The sequence below is a fragment of the Cygnus olor genome, chromosome 17, assembly GCF_009769625.2.
Source record: "Cygnus olor isolate bCygOlo1 chromosome 17, bCygOlo1.pri.v2, whole genome shotgun sequence".
Lineage (NCBI taxonomy): Eukaryota > Metazoa > Chordata > Aves > Anseriformes > Anatidae > Cygnus > Cygnus olor.
This window is the reverse complement of record NC_049185.1, coordinates 583,386-598,865: the sequence shown is the minus strand read 5'-3', so window position 1 is coordinate 598,865 and position 15,480 is coordinate 583,386. Positions and strand designations below refer to the sequence as shown.

Sequence of the window (15,480 nt, the reverse complement as noted above, 5' to 3'; positions counted from 1 at the left end):
AGGAGAAGGTGAGCCTATATCAGTTGAAAAACCTCTCAGTACAGCAGTGCTGTAATATGTGGCATCTCTACTCCAATGAATTTACAGTCTGGGGCAAAGCACGGAGAAAAACTGTGCCACAGAAGCAGGTGGTAGGATTCACAGTATTTATCTCAGTGGTGTTTAATATTGTAGCTATGAAATAGGTGAGGAGCAGCTGTTTTCTCCCCCAGTTCCTCCCCATTCATTGCAGGTACTTGTTGGAAGTCACACAAAGAGCTGGGATGGAGGTTGGGTCTTCCCCAAAGTTCAAGCATGTTTTACAAGCACATCTGAACTTGCTTAAAGCTCACCTGGAAGATGGAGAGTGTCACAGCTGACAGCTGAAAAATTCAGGTGGTCTGTGATAAGGCTGTGTGAGTTGACAACCCTGCTTTTGGCTGAAAAAAACAAAGATAGGTACTACCCACATGCATCTGAGTGTAGTTTCAAACTGATCTTACAGCTTTCAAAAACTGACAAACCAGAGGAAAGTTCTGATCGTGCTCCTGTCCCCTGGAAACAGTTGAAATGAACATGCCATTTCAGTGACCTAAGAACCATGCCATGGTCCAGGCTATGTATGGAGAAGGGTTTTGTATAAACCCAGAAAGACAAAGGCAGCTTTTCCAGAAGAGAAAATAAAATTTTTGCATACCATGTTTCTGTTTGTTTTAATTTATTGGTGTCTGGGTCTCTGAGGATTTTGTAATATTTCTGGGATAGGCTGGGCTTAGACCCATTCTCCATCTACAGCTCTCCAAGGTATTTCTGCAAGGTTTCTGGAGGTCTGGACAAGTGAAAAGTGAGAAGAAATGAATGTTCAGGGAATGAAAATTCAGCTTTAGCAGGAGTTTTTTTAGGTCTGCTGTGAAGATACAGCCCAGCAAGCACGGACAGTGTGTTTAGTTGTTCACCTGCACATGCTCACATCCAGCTGGTGACAGTTTCTGTGATGCTGTGCAAAGCCAGCAGAAAGCTGCCCAGCCCTGTAATGCAACCTGCACATCTACCTGTGCATGTTGCTGTGGTGTCCAAGGTCCAAGCTTTCCATCTCTCTTGTCCTTTATACTGTCAATCACAAAATAAGTGAGCTGTTCCACCAAGTGCACAGTGAGTGTGCAGAGCTGTGCTCCTCAATGGGTGGTTTCCATGGGGAAGTGTACATCTGTGAAGTTGCAAACTGCAATTTCATACTGATTTTCATGCATAAAAACAATGCTAGCCCAGCACTAGTGTCTCGTGACTGGGAAACAAATGTCTTGCAGTCCCTGTCTGTGGGTGCAGAAATCATGGACTCTTTTTAAGGTTTTGATTTAGGGAAGAATTTGTAAATCATGGTTTTCCCCACACAAAGAAATTTTAATGAAATTGGTAGGATTTCAGAGACCCATGCAGGGAAGGACCAGTATCTGCCATATTTCCCCATTTCTGTGTAGAAAGAATGGTTTTGTTGACAGTTTCTCAGCACTTTGAGACTTTGCCCCGCTCCCTGGCATAGGGACCAAGTGGTAAGGTTGAATTAATCCAGCAATGGCTGTGGGAACATCGAAGTTTTCCAATTTGTAAGAATGTGCAGAAAGAAGTGAAAACAGTCTGCTTCCCAGACTGAATCTTTTCTTAGTGTCTAATGATCAGAGACCAAAACAACTTCAGCAGCAGAAGCGTCTATCCCTCTTCAGTAGTTCCCTTGCATCCTCCTTCCCAGTCTTCCTGATAGGGCCCCATTCCTCCAGAAAAGGCCACACTCCGACTCTTGCCAAGTGCTTGGCTGCCTTTCCATGGTGACAAATTCCATCAGGTATTGTATTCACTGGGAAATGATGTGTACTATTTGTTCTGAAGCACCGTGTTTCTAAACCATTGTGTTCAAACCATATGATCCATATTGTTACTCTTCATCAATCATAGAAGCCTTGGGTCTTTACAGACCTTTTTGAGCCTCCAGTCATTTTTGTGCACATCATGTGGACAGAAATGCTTGTATGGCCACCCCAACACCTCTTTCCTTTGTGGTTTTCTACACTTCCACACTTTTCCAGTATGCCAGATACTGCATGGATCAAGACCTTTCTGGAGTGGCCTCAGGGATGCCAGGACATCAAGCTTTCATCAGGACATGCATATTCTCTCCTTTACTAGAGCTTACAAAGAAGTACCTATTGTTTCCTCCACAAGGGCAGAAGAGAGCAGGCTCCAGTCACACATCACACAGTGCTGCAGCGTAGCTGTCATGAGCCAGTGACCACCTCTGCTAGGAGCTATCAGAAGTTTAAACCTAAGAGGATTTCCTCTGACCTCCCGTATGATTCAGTCTGAAAAATCTCACCCTGTGACTCCTGCCTCAAACTCATAACACATGGCTGACCTAAAGTGGTTCTTGTAGAAAAAAAGAAAAAAAAAAAAAAACAAACACCAGATAGCTTCTTAAGTCCCAGAGTGTTGTAAACCTTCTGTGGCTTTCAGTAATTGTCTCCTCTCCCTGTTAGGAGCACATTCCCTATTTCCAGTCTGAATGTTATCTCTGGCTGTCACATAAAATAACTCCCCAGATCAGGAGCATTTTTCTAATGATCTTGTCACTTTCCCTGTGATGAGTTAAATTCTGAGATCTACATTCACCCCAGCAAAGACACTGACATTGCATGTCAGGAACATTTACTCAGCACAGCATCATCTTCCAGGTCTCGCTCAGGAGCTATAGCTAATCTCAGCAGAAGGACATTAAACCAGGGCACTTCTTTCAGTGAAGACTTGTGCTCACTGGCTAGCACTTCTGGGCCATGAGAGATTAGCTTGGGAGTGTTTTGAAGCAGCAGAAAAATCTGCATCTTAAAGACATTATTTAAATTCAGTTCAGTCCAACCAGCCCTAATGATGTTACCCACAATATATCTTAATTTGATGTTGGTAATAAAGTTCACTGTAGCTGGAGCACCATCATACCAATGTACCAACATACAAATGAATGTTACCCATGTCATTTAGTACCCCTGGTTGTTAAGGTGTCACTTTAGCCATATATTTAATAAATAGAGCCTTTTATGACTATAATACTGATAAGTATTCAACTAATTTCCATGTATGTTGCATTCTATATGTTGCTAGGGATTTTACCAAGGCTGTCACCAATAGCAACTGGGACAAGGAAATAATAAATTCAGGAGGCATTCAGAAAGATCTACAACACAGAATCACTTTATAACAATACGGGATACATTAATCACATTGGTGGTTAATGGAAGAACTTGATGCAATCAGTTTAAATCCCCTCTGAGAGGGAGAGAAACCGCTTACTGCTCCACCCCAGATCTGCTCTCAAACTGGAATAAAACTCAACTGGAAACTTTTGCCAGGTTCATGATCCCAGTCTATTTTGTCTCCTTAGCCTGTGATGCCTGCACTATGATTGTGGAGCCCTGCAGCAGTACAAGGGAGGGCTTCAGAGACGTCTGGAGGCAGATAAGGTGCCAGAGAGCTACATCTCCCGGTGTGTGCCAGCAACTGAACAGAGCTGCATTGGGAGTGTTCGTTTTCTCCAGATGAAATCACAAGCTGAAGCCAGCACCTTGCTAATTAGAAACTACCTGTGTTGCTGGCATCAGCTGAGATTTATTTCCATTCTGTTGTATTTCTGTTGTAATTGCTCCCCCTCTCCAACATGTGCTGCCGTGACGGCCTCTGGAGCAGCATATGCAGGGACGAATGGAGCCGGCAATGCTCAAGGAGAGGAGAGGAGGGGAGGGGAGGTGCTGGGGCTGGATCCCAGCCATAATGAGCGCTCCTTCACTTCGAAGCACAGACCCCTGTGTCCTCCCTCGATGCTGTGCTGGGAGGTCGGTTCCTCTGTCACATCGCAGCTTCATTAAAGTGCACGGTGCCCACAGGATGCTTCGCCACACATGTGCAAGGCAAGATCTGAGCAGTAATCTGTCACTGCGCCGCCATGCAGGCTGGGGTGGCCTCGAAATAGCTCATTATTTTGTCTCATTACAGCCACTTGTACCACAGCAGGGTAACCTGTCGCTGTAGGTTGGTAGCAGCTTGTCATGCCAATCAATTACACAAATCCTCTCCCACACAAGAGGGGTCACAAACGCAATCATACTCAGCACAATTTTGGTGTGAGAACGAAGAACAGCTGATAAGGACCAGGAAGAGGAGGAGGATGGGGGGAGGAGACTAAGGGGCCACAACACCTCTGTCAGCATCTGCATGTCCCGGTTTGCAGGACACGAGAGGCAATTGCACATCTGAGACCTTCCTGAGCTTCATCAGCAGAGCTTGGGGTGGGTGAGTCAAAGCTGGACTGGAGCAGCTGCTGTGAATGGGAAAACTGGCACATTCCTTGTGCAGGATCTCAGTCTACCCACCTTTGCACTTTCCTTCAAAAACACCTTCTGAGAAGTACAATGCATTTAAAACCACCCCAGCCCTGCTCCTCTGCACTGCAGCATTTGTCCACACCTCCACAGCCCACCTCCCGTGGTGAGTACCACCTAGCCAGGACCACATCCCTGGGTCCCACAGAACCTGTGGGCAGGATCCCATCTGTACCTCCCTGCTCTTCTCAGGGGCACCTTTGATCCGTGTGATGTCTCAGGTGGCTGAGTTGTATGAAGCCAGAACCTGCTTGGACCACAAAACGGGAATGCAGAAAGAGCATGACAATCTGGTTCTGTAACAAAAGCATTTGTAACAGGGCAACCCCCTCCCAGGAAAGCAGGTCCAGTGCACCCTGTACCCCTGTCATTGCTGAGGCACAGCACATGCCTTGCCCTGTCAATGCCGCTCCACTTCTCCAAAAGCCCCAGCTTTGCCCCTGGGCCCATCCAGAAGCCTGTGTTGGCTGCCTTCCGCAGTTCAACACCCTTTTGAAGACAGAATGCACCATTTGGTCATGTGTTCCGGCCAGGAGCAAAACTGGGTACTAAGGTACCTCAAAATATAGCTTCCAGCTGCTCTCGGTGCCAGCTCCAGCATGGGACCTCTTCTCCCCATGCCCTCCAACCTCACCCCACTGCTTCCTCCTTGCCTTGGCACAGGAGTCCCTCCATCATATGTGGCTCTGAACCTCAATTCCTCCTGTTTTATTCTGCAGGAGTTAAAGCACATGCTCTGTGCTGGTAGCACTCGATTGTTGTCTTGGCCGTAGGTGGCCTGGTTGGTGGGGCTGCAGATGTCTCCTTCAGGTGGTCTTCAGCAGGCTCCACTCAGCCTGAGGCAAAACTTATATAACAAATGGACACTCTCTTGTTCCCAAGTCTAAAGGCCCATTTGCTTCTTTCCACTCCCAGGACTGGGGGTGATGCTGAGAACATGCAAAAAGGATGCATGGCCAGCTCTGACAACCTATACCTCCTAGATAGGAGGCACACATGAAGGGTTGCCCAGCTCATTGCAGCACAGCACTCAGCCTGAGGGACCATGCTCGTCTGTAGTTTGTGAAGGCACTAACACACCAGGTGATGGCTTTCCAGAGTGCTGGAGCCAAAATCTGACATGGTCCTTGTGCCCCAGGTTTGATGCAAAGGGCACCTGTGTCTGGCAGAGAAGTTTCATGGGCTTGCCCTTTGTAGTTCAGGGGATCCATTGAGCTCTCCCCAAATTCAGGAAGGCTTTCAGGAGTCTCTGTGCAGCAGTGAGGGGTGAGGTTTGTGCACTCTGTCCTGCCCAGTCATGGAAAGATTGTTCCATGGTGACTCTCTCTAATATATTCCTCGTGTGGTGCTGCATTTAAGCCACTCATTTATCTGCTCAGCTTGCAGCATACCAATCAGCCCAGGACTAGAACAGCAAGGTCAAGCCTGAACAGAGCTCTCCTTAGCCCTGAGAGTGATTCTGGAATACTCAGGACATGGTGCAACCAGAATCCCCTGCTGTTTTACCTGACCTGTGGCCATACCCATTCTCCAGCAGTATTGGGAGTACTGACCCAAGGAGGCTGGATGGAAGCAGAGTAAAGCCAATGGAGACAGCAGGTCCCTGTCATGATGACTCCTCAGAGCTGTCTGCAGCACCATCAAGACTGGTGTGCCTTCAACTAAGTCTTACCAAGCGCCTTCTGGAAGCCTGCTCAGCTTTAGACTGTTTCACAGCTCTGTCACAGTCACTGGTCTCAGAGCCAGATCCTTCAGATGACATTGGTTCCAGGGAAAATGATCTCAGGAGCCATCCTGGCTGCACCTGGCAGCAGCCCAGGCTGAGTTAAGCTGGTTCCTCCAGGACTCCTTATCACACACAGTGCCGTAGATCCCCTGCAGAGCTGGATTGCACCAACCTGATAGTAGGAGAATTTCCAGTTCCCAGAGGACTCGTGAAGATACAGAAACAAGGAGAAACTAATAGGTCTTTAAAGAGACTCCTCAGAAAATAGATTATCATGAAACAGATGGGGCACAAACTCTGAGTTAAGCAGCAAGCACCCTCTTCACTCAGGTAGAACTCCGCACTTGCATCTCAGCTCAGCTACAAATACTGGGTCATCAAGCACCCCCACATGAACCCAATGGCAAGTTTTTGTCTGGGTGATATCATCCTACCATTTCATTTCATTTTATTTTTCCAATGAGAAACAAAACAAAAGAATACAAAATAAAAACTGAATGGAAACTCTACTACAGGAATTTTGAAATGTGCAGAAGCTGCATTTGCTGGCAAAATCCTGTGTTAGGGAATGTATTCCTGATTCAAAATCCATCCAAAGAGAGATTGTGTGTCCTGCACATGTTGACAGTGCAGCAGGTTTTATGCTGGGCGCTTCTGCTTTGTGTCGATCTGTTTTCATAAGTTCTGCTGCCCACATTCATTGCCAGTTGGTTTGGCAGTACTGTCCTTTGACTTACACTGAAATACTGTGGTGTGTACTACACTTAATAATTACTGAGGTGCAGTAAAGATAAGTGCCTCTTCTCTAAAGAGTTAGCAGTTACATGGAGTAATTCATATTAAATACCTGCAAGTGAGCTACTTGGGGTTGCATTTGTTAATTGATTTATTCAGTTGCTTCTATTAGAGAGTAGGCTATTCAGTTGCTAACTGAAAATAATGCTGAGTAATTCATTTGCTTCGGTTTTAACTTCCCCAAATCACTGAGTTGTGTGTGGTGCAAGCAGCTGGTCCCTGCGTGGCTGTGCACTCACAGCATCTGCCACAGGAGGTCTCTCAGCTGCCTGGGTCTCCCCGGCTGCCACTATGTCACCACCAGTCCTGCTTCTGTTCATTTCTACAGACAGGGACCCAGCGTGTATGCAAAAAGTCCATAGACCACAGGTCTGCCTTGTACTACTGCTTTGAACCCACACTGTTGGCATGTAGAAAATGGACTGCTTGAGCATTATCTACGTCAATGTGAGACAACACCATGCAGGGAAAGGTGACCAGCTCACACTGTCATGGCCATCACACAACTGGGGACACTGGAAATGGCTGAGAGCTGGGCTGTGCACTCCTGAAGCACGCAGCTCAGGTAAGTGCCTGGATTTACAAGGCTGGTATCTCTGATTTGCACAGAGTTGTCTGACAGTAGGCCAGTCCCAGCTGGGCTCTACCTGATGTGGAGCTGCATGCTCAGGAGATTTCACAGGGGAAGCACTCTGTGCATCCAACACACAATTACAGAGCCTTGTGTTAAAAGCCAGGGTGTGGGAACAGGGACAGTGATAAGTCAGGGATGGGTCTGTCAGGGAGGTGGGGAGAAGATCTTGAAAGGGACAGGCTTGTCTGGGGACACTGCTAGAGTGAGAAGGCAGAGGAGTCCTACAGTAGAACTGTGTGGTGGACAGGGGCAAGGGGGCAGAAAGCACCCACCTGGGGCCATCCTGGTCCCTGGCATCCAGACTCCTCGTGGACACACAAATTCACCCACATAGCAGGGAACTACACAGGGATGAGGTCTTGGAGGTATGCAGAAGCGGGAAAGCAGGAGCATCCCTGGGAGGTTTGGGAGGCACCACGCCCACCATCACCAGAGGAAAGCTAGGATTGCTATGGAAGAGGAACACTTCAGAGACAGCCCAGGAGTGGGGTCCCATGTGCAAACTGCTGTAGAAGTAAGCAAAACCCTGGCACCTAGCTCCATAGAATCACAGAATCATGGAATCATAGAATGTCTTGGGTTGGAAGGGACCTTAAAGACCATGTAGCTCCAAACCCCTGCCATGAGCACGGACACCTCCCACTAGACCAGGTTGCTCAAAGCCCCATCCAACTTGGCATTTAACACCTCCAGGGATGGGGCATCCACAGCTTCTCTGGGCAACCTCTTCCAGTGCCTCACCACCCTCTCTTCCTTGCATCTAATCTAAATATACACTTTTTTTAATTTAAAAACATTACTCTTTGTCCTATCACTACACTCCCTGAGAGAGTCCCTCCCAGTCTTTCCTGTAGGCCCCTTTTAGGTACTGGAATGCCACTGTAAGGTCTCCTGAGAGCCTTCTCTTTTCCAGGCTAAATGACCCCAACTTCCTCAGCCTGTCTTCATGGGAGAGGTGCTTCAGCCCTCTGACCAGCCTCATGACCTCCTCTGGACTTGCTCTGACAGGTCCATGTCCTTGTGCTGCAGGCCCGAGAGCTGAACGCAGGGCTCCAGGTGTGGTCTCAGGAGAGCAGAACAGAGGGGACAAATCACCTCCCTCAACCTGCTGGCCACGCTGCTTTTGATGCAGTCCGGGATATGGTTGGCTTTCTGGACTGCAAGCACACATTGCCAGCTCATCAACCAACACCCCCAGGTCCTTCTCCTCAGGTCTGCTCTCAATCCATTCTCTGCCCAGCCTGTATTTCTGCTTGGATTGCCCCAGCCCAGGTGCAGGACCTTGCACTTGGCCTTGTTGAACTCATGAGGTTGACATGGGACCACTTCTTAGGCCTGTCCAGGCCCCTCTGGATGGCATCCCTTCCCTCCAGCATGTCAACCGTGCCACACAGCTTGGTGTCATTGGCAGACTTGCTGAGGGTACACTCGATCTCACTGTCCATATCACCAACAAATGTGTTAAACAGCACCAGTCCCAATCCTGACCCCTGAGGAACAGCACTTCCTGCTGATCTCTAACTGGACATTAAGCCATTGACCACAACCCTTTGAGTGAAACATCAGCCTATTCCTTATCCACCGAGAGGTCCATTCATCAAGTCCATGTGTCTCAAATTTAGAGACAAAGATATCATAGGTAACAGTGTCAAATGCTTTGCACAAGTCCAGGCAGATGATGTTAGTTGCTATTTCCCTATCCACCAATGCTGTGACCCTGTCGTAGAAGGCCACCGGATTTGTCAGGCACAATCTGCCCTTAGTGAAGCCATGTTGGCTGTCATCAATCACCTCCTTGTTTTCCATGTGCCTTAGCAGAGTTTCCAGGAGGATCAGGTGAGACTGACTGGCCTGTAGGTCCCCAGGGCTTCATTTTTAAAAATGGGGGTTATGTTTTTCTTCTTCCAATCAGTGGGAACTTCACCAGATTGCCATGACTTCTCAAATACAGCGGCTTAGCAACTTCATCCACCAGTTCCCTCAGAACCCGTGGGTGTATCTCATCAGGTTCCATGGACTTGTGTACCTTCAGGTTCCTTAGGTAGTCTTGAATATGATCTTCTCCTACAGTGGGTTGTTCATCATTCTTCCAGTCCCTGACTTTGACTTCTGGGGCCCAGGCTATGTGGCTGGAGCTCTTGCCAGTGACGACCAAGCCAAAAAAGTCATTGAGTAACTCAGCCTTCTCCATATCCCAAGTGACCAGGTCTCCCACCTCCTTCCAGACAGGCCCCACAATTTCCCTAGTCTTCCTTTTATCTCTGATGTACCTATCACACAGCCAGATCTCTCAAGGGAGAATCCAAATTACTTTCCTAATGAGTGTTACTCAGAATGTATCAGCTCAGATAAAGGCTCCATCCTTTTGAGGTTTAGTATAACTTTTCTGTTGAATTACCACATGTGGATCTTACAGTCACATGCTTCCATGAATAAATATAGAAGTCAGTGCATTGTTTCAGCAGTGAGTGTAGAGTATATAGCCTGGACCCCAAACTCCAGGCCATGGAAGATGGGGTACATATGCCAGCGCAGAGCAAAGAACACAGCTCAATGTGCCATTAGCACAGCTAATGAGGCAGCTGGAATAGACCTCATGCTGACACATCTTATTCTAAATGTAGTGGGCAAAATTTGGAAATGCAGGAGTTATATCAATGATGGTCTTGACCTATTAGTTGAATCTTTCAAAGACTGCAGCTTTCAAGCAGCTCCATCCATGAATGTAGAATTATTTGTGCTTGTCTGAACCTGCCAGGCACGCGCTTCTCCGCCTGTAAGGCATTGTAGAGCAAAGGCTGTCTCTCTCTGAGTTGGGGTGTGTGTGTGTATATGGAAGGGAAATAAATGCTCTTTTGAAACAGTGAAACCATCTATGCATTGACTTCCATGATGCCATCTACCAAAAGATATCCCACATAAGGGATCAGTCACTGATCACAATAGGCTGGTGTGGTCTGCAATCAGACCAACATGCCTGACAACTTGGGGAGTGCTGGGATCAGGTGAGTGCTGTCTGTGCTCCTCATTACCCACTAAAGCTTATCACCATTGTAAAACAGCAGCTGATGACTACCTGTCAAACCCATAGCTTGCAGCCAAGTTGGAAACAATCCACCCATCTTTGGCAAGAAATGCCAGAAAATTTTTTGCTCTTAGGGAATATGTGCAGAAAATTGGCAGATAGCCCAGTAAGCATGCCAGGCCCCTGTAGGGACATATAAAAATCTGCTGGACCCAGCTTGGGTGCAAATGGTATGGACTCAGCCTCTCTGTGCAAATCAGCCTGGTGTCCCATCAGATCCAGTTTGGGTTGGTCCATCCATTTGGACACAGGGTTCTCTGAGTTGCAGCCAGTCTCCACTTTCTGAACATCAGTCTGTCAATGGATGACCCATCACACATCACTTTGGGCATGGCTGATGTCCAACCCAGCCTATGGTGGATACCAGGCAGGGGATCCTTTAGACCACTGCTGCTTTTTTCAGAGGTCCATGTCCTGAGCTAGGCCAGAATTAAACCCATCGTAGTATAGAAGACGTATCCTGTTGGACCTGAAGCATCCATTACTGTCTCTATCCCTTTGCTGGCCATATGAGACTCTTCACTTTGCTCCCCAGATGGCAGAGAACATCATCCTGCATGTACCCAGGTGATGAGTTCATGTCTTCAAAATGAGAGCAAGTCCAGAACTGCTGTGGGATCTTGCGCAAATAGGCAAATCTTGTCCCATGGCAAAATAGAGCCCACACAACAGTCCCCAGCATGGCCAGTCACCTCAGGTGCAGATCAGCTCTGTTCCTGAGCCTGAATCACCCTCTAGTTGCTTTGTTGTGCCTTGGGAGTGGGCTCTGGGCTGCCAATGTACTTGGAATCATGGTGGTTTATTCACAAAGAAAAATCAAAGCTTCATCTGTCATCACCAGCCTAACCAAAGGGAGGACAGTAACAGCCCATGACCATAGGGCACTGAGAGCATGGTGTCGTGAGGCTTCTGACCTGGTCAAGTGGTTTCTGACACCACAAGCAAGAAGAGAGTGAGTTGAAATGCCTGGGTTTCTTTAAACCTCACTTAAATCAGACAGCAAGTCCCAGCTGACTAGCATGCTGTTCTTACATGTTGGGGAAATACTAAGGCTCTTAAGAAGTTAGTGAACACACATGTAATACTAAAGTAAAGCATTAGCAAATCATAGGACATAGCAAACTCACAGGCAGAGGGCCACAGAGTTTACTTAAGGAATGGATGAAAATAATGACATTTATTTCTGTTCAGTTAGAGAGCAAAGGAAAAGCAAGACTGGGTGAAACAAAGCAGATGTGAGAGCCATCTTGAACAAAGCAAAACAGAGTGCTTTTGGCACTGAGCTGGCTGTAATATCTGCCTAATCCTTGGTAAACCAATGTACTACATGTTAAATATTAAAGGCAGGAATTTATAAACATCCAGGAGGATGGAACTGAGAGCATCAGAATCACAAAAAGACAGTACCAGAAAAATTGATTGCTTTTTTTTTTTTTGATAGAAACCCCTAATTAACGCCTGAAAGGACCTTGATAGCTGCAGCCTGTCTGAATTTTATTAAAACATCTGATGCATTGTCTCATGAAGCCGTACTTGAGAAATTAATTCAAACTGACTTGGCTGTAGCTAGAGTCACATGAGCTGCGAATGAATGGAGAGCCACAAAGTGCAATAATAAACCATTATCTCTTGTACAGCAGCTCATTTCTATACAAATGAACCTTGCTTTGTGTAAAACATGGGCCCTGCTCTGCTTTTACTTTGTCAGGCAGGAGTATCTCTGATGAAACCACAAAGTACTAATGAAATATGTTCAGACACTGGGTATATTGCATGGCGAGGTTGCTTTGTTCTCCATCTCCAGTATTTGGGAAAGGAGGCTGCTTCATGGAATTGTCACAATTTTAACAGTTGGTATGTTTGTATGATTGCTTGGGAATGTTTGCTGTCTATAATTCTCATGACTTTCTTTACAAGTTTTACGATACCTGGTATGTTTTCTTTAAGCCCCATCTGCTGAATTCATGTAGTTATCATCAAAATATCAAGAGCAAATTTCCACCCGTCCTGTTTGCTGAAAAAGCATGAAATATTGAGTAAACCCTCCAGAGCACATCAACACACAATCAATGAATAACTGTTAATTATTTTCTGCTGTTTTTGCTGTGTTTATCAATTCTCTCCCAGTATTTTCTCTGCATGTGGATTACTTTTTTTTTGGATGCTGAAAGCAGTCATGACCGTTTTTCACTCACCTTTAATTGTTACTCTCCTAGTAAAAAGACTCAGTAACCCAATAAAGGGATAGAAATTGTCTCAACTGACCTATCGCATGTACTGAATAGTAATTAGCAGTCAGTTGTCACAACAAAGAGTTTCTGGTAACCCTGGAGAATGAAAATGATTTACGTGCACTTACAGCATCCATATGAATAATGAATCCATTTGCAGGACTGAGTATCAGCTCATGAATGAAACTACAACCAAGGAGCACTGAGTAATACAACAAAGATTAATCATTGTGAGCTGTTTTCATAAATGTACAAACTAGAAGCTCAGAGGGGACCATCACTCAAGCTGGGTGGTAGAATGAGTCTAAGTAGGGTTGTCACAAGTTTTCCTCCTTAGCAGGAATGAGAAAGATTACAAAATAGCTGTGTTCTCCTTTGCAGTCTCTGTTTCCATTTCTGAAGTTGGTATTTGTGATTACAGCAAACTTTTGAGCTGAAATTAAGTACTTTCTTTAGAATCTCATTTTTAAAATGGAACATGGCATCAAAATGAGTATTTCCTATCATATTTTATTTTGAAAAATGTCAGTCCAAAGCTTCAGCCAGATGTAAATAAAATTTTAGACTGCTTTGTCAAGTACCAGAGCTGATTTAATGCCTTCTGTTTTCTTTTTTGAGCATATTAGAAAAACTAAAGGTATGAAATGGTGTGTGGGGGATTCCTTGCTACGATCAGAAAAATGTCTGATAAAAGTATCAATGCATTTGGTGTAAAGAATTACTGCAGATTTAGAAACTTCCCTAGAGATGGCACCTACCACTGCAGAGGGTCCTTGTTTGCTCCATCCCAAACCAGAGCAAGTGCTGAGCTTCTGGCATACGACCTGAAGCTGAAGAGAAAACCACACTAAAACACAACTCTCATCACGACAGGGTTATGCCAACGCATCTTCTCGAAAGCAGTGCCGTTGGAGAAGCTGTACAGCCAAACCCATACCAGAGCAATGAGGAATCCTGTTGAAAGCCATGGGAGAGCCAAGGCTTGGAGAAGGTCTTTCCCAAGGAGAAGACACTGATCTGTCTTCTAACAGAGCCACTGGCTGTGTAGTGGGAGTGCTGCAGGGTGGCTGGGAGGACCTAAGAGGTGACATCTAGAAGATTCCTCAGCTGAACTGCTCTTGGAGAAGGACACACAGGGTACAGTCTAGGACAGCACAGGATGGAAAAGACTTCATCCTACCTGCATGCTACCAGGTATGGGAATGAAACACATTTAGGAGATTTATGATGTTGCTGTTTGACTGTCCCTGTTGATGCAGGGTTATCATTTTAGGTTCACCCTGACACCAAGCCCCCTCTGCTGTGGTAGTCTGGAAGCAGCACACTGCAGTTTATTCTCCTGATAATTGCTTTGGCCTAGCTGAAACGGCTGGTCTAATCTTTGGGGAGGGGAAGGGGCCAGTGTCTTTCAATGGCTGGGAGATGAAGGCAAATCACTTAATCACACCTCTGCAGTGCTGTCACTGACACACAGATGAGAAAGTGCAGACCTGCACATGTGGGTCTGGTATGCACTCTCCACCCCCTGATGGGCACAGACTGTCATTTCCCAGCTAATAGATGGTCTGCTTTAACACAAAGCAAATGCTGAGGGCTTTGTCCACCTGCAGAAGTGCAGGAATCTGCAGAGCTCTTCTCTTTTGGCAGGGATGGGTTGAGGAGATACCATCACAGCCCTACTCAGGCAGGCAGGATGACTATGTCAGAGCCCTAGTGGTATTAATGCAGGACAGCCTTCTAAACCAGCCCATTTAGCCAGCAGATGTCTTGGTCTGTGGACACAAGGCACACCCCCATGTCCTCAGAGTCATGCTGACATCTCTGCTCACCGGAGCAATCCACCAAACCCCAGAACACAGCTCAGCTGTGCTCCCTTTTACTGTCTGGCCTCCCCACCATGCCACCCCAGGGGCACCCAGGGGAATGGTCTTCAGCACAGCGATGTCTCCCATGAGATGTACACGGACATGAAAGTCCCTATGCCGGTTTCCACACAGAGATGTCACAAGGGTGATCACCCCCACCACAGCCAGCTAAGGCCAACAGCATCCAGAACCACTCACTGCCTGTCCTCTCATCAAACCACCAGGGTACACCCTCACACAGCTGGCACCAGCCCTTTGCATCACCCCCAGATCTTACACTGCCCCTTTATTTACTCCCCTGCACCCAGAACTGCTGGTGGCCTCTGCATACACGCAGGGTCAACCCTACACAACGTAGAACCCTACCTGGGTCCTGCTTGGTTTAATTCAGCCCACACCCCAGTACCCTCCAGGACGGAGCTCTCTGTCCCGTTATTCCCACTACCCACTATCTGTGTTACAGCACAGCTTCAGATCAGAGCTCTGGCAGCCGAAAGATGGAGTTGCCTTAGCAACAGGAGTGGCATGAAAGTGCAGGGACTTGCTAGCATCCCTTCAGCGCCCTCACATCCACAGGCTGAGGCAGACAGCTCACATCCAGGTCAGAGGAAGGGAGGAGAGAGCAGAGCTTTACCAGCTGGAGTCATGCCCCAGTAGCCCTGAGCTATTACACCAGGAGTAAGTTGCATGTAGGTTTTGCTTTGCTACTTGCTGCCTTTATCCCAGCTTCTGAGGCTGGAGTAG

The 15,480-nt window shown here is 46.9% G+C and overlaps 1 long non-coding RNA gene across 1 annotated transcript; it reads right to left on the bottom strand.

The window, feature by feature from the left end:
* Positions 1–683: 683 nt before the first annotated feature.
* LOC121079390 lies at positions 684–15,180 on the bottom strand. The gene is made up of 3 exons (XR_005825005.1): positions 15,103–15,180; positions 12,569–12,654; positions 684–808 (listed from the first exon to the last, which is right to left on the bottom strand). It is a non-coding gene; the product is annotated as an uncharacterized LOC121079390 (long non-coding RNA).
* Between the last annotated feature and the right edge of the window lie 300 nt (positions 15,181–15,480).